At 26.0% G+C, this 1,693-nt stretch overlaps 1 non-coding gene across 1 annotated transcript; it reads right to left on the bottom strand.

The window, feature by feature from the left end:
• Positions 1 to 621: 621 nt before the first annotated feature.
• Positions 622 to 727, bottom strand: LOC135275651 (U6 spliceosomal RNA). Its single transcript, XR_010343256.1, has one exon. It is a non-coding gene; the product is annotated as a U6 spliceosomal RNA (small nuclear RNA).
• Between the last annotated feature and the right edge of the window lie 966 nt (positions 728 to 1,693).

Below are 1,693 nucleotides of genomic sequence, written 5' to 3'. Positions count from 1 at the left end.
CAGAGAATGCTGTCTTCTTTATTACATAATAATGGTATTATAAAATGTCTCTTTAAAAATAAAATCTATATTTACGGTGATTTATATTTAGATGTGGAAGTTTTGCTCTAACAAATAACAATAAAGTTTCATATGAACTGAATAAAACATAATTATTTTCAAATATTTAATTTCTTTGATTTCATTGTGCACAAAATAGGTGGATTTCATTTACATTTTCATGCACCTGAATACAATTATTTTAACAAATATTATCCATTACTTTACATCAGTCTGTGCTGTATATTGTATCGTAATCATTAATCATCTGTCTTAATTCTTAAATATATACAATTCTCTAATAGGCCTAAATTTTATTTATATTCCCCTTCACTGTTTAAAGAAAAATGTGTTGCATATTTTAAAATGAATAAATGCTATTATTATCATAATTAGAGCATACTCCTATAAATATAAAAATTCCACAAAGCATTTTTAAATTTTTGCAAATCTTTGCTATTGTGGTCATTTAACACCAACTTGGAGATTCGGCTTATCCAAATTCATGGTTCAATTCTATCATGACTAAAGGTATTATAAGGGACTAATAGAGCACTCATTAACTCATTTATTTATTTATTTTTAAATATGAAACATTTTGTAAATATGTATGTCATCCTTGCACAGGGGCCATGCTAACCTTTTCTGTATCATTCCCATTTTAGTATGTGTGTTGCCAAACTGAAACTTCACTTACTTATTTTTGTAGTAAAATTAAAGTTTGTATTTAGTATATACAAAGTTAGTTATACAGGAAATTAACATAAATAAATATTTTACTTAATGTAGCATTTTAATTAGATCAATATGAAATTGTTACTTTGATAATTTTTATTTTTATTTGAGAAGTAAAAATTCTCAAATATTGTCAACATCATATAATCAAACCTAAATATATATGCAAATTGAAGACCCTTTGGAAAGGTAATATTTGATTAGTATTTATTGAATACCACTTATGTGCTAATAGGGAGTTAAAGTGAAGGAAAAGAAGAATATTACGGAAACTACTCTAAAGCAGTCTAGAAGTAGAGGAGGAATAGATTTTTGAACACATTTTAAAATATGCTGTAAGTGCTAACATACAGGTATGTCTACAAAAAAGGTGGTAGTGGGGTATATAGTCTCACTCTGTATTCTGCAAAGACTTTCTATTAAAAAAAGAACTGGAAAAATTAATTTGTGTATATTGAACAATAATGTGTTACATTTGTTGTAATTCTTTTGAACAATTTAACAATTTTAGGTTAGGGTGATTAAAAAACAACAAGAAGAAAATCAGCTATGTATAATTGCTGTAACTTTATTTTAATCTCCATTCCATCACTATATAATACATAAAGGTACTTATGAAAGGATGCAATAATATTTAGAGTATGATTCTCATATCAATGATGTAAAAGAATTGAAACACATACCTGTATAAACACAGAAACATCACATGTAAATAAATACATGTACCTACATCTGGCTACTCTTTATATACTAGTAGTTCTGTTTTTTCTTCTTAAATAAAATATTGTTATAAGAAATAGAAAAATACATTTATAAACATATATTTAACATTCGGTCCGATCTAGACTTCCTGCTAATTTGCTTGTGTGATTTGGGAAAATTATTTGCCTTATCTAAACATCACCTTTTTCATTAAGAA

Source organism: Aotus nancymaae, unplaced genomic scaffold, assembly GCF_030222135.1.
Source record: "Aotus nancymaae isolate 86718 unplaced genomic scaffold, 86718_ANA_hifiasm-v0.15.2.pri h1tg000017l, whole genome shotgun sequence".
Classification (NCBI taxonomy): domain Eukaryota; kingdom Metazoa; phylum Chordata; class Mammalia; order Primates; family Aotidae; genus Aotus; species Aotus nancymaae.
The sequence above is the reverse complement of the archived record's forward strand: the minus strand, read 5'-3'. Positions and strand labels throughout refer to the sequence as shown.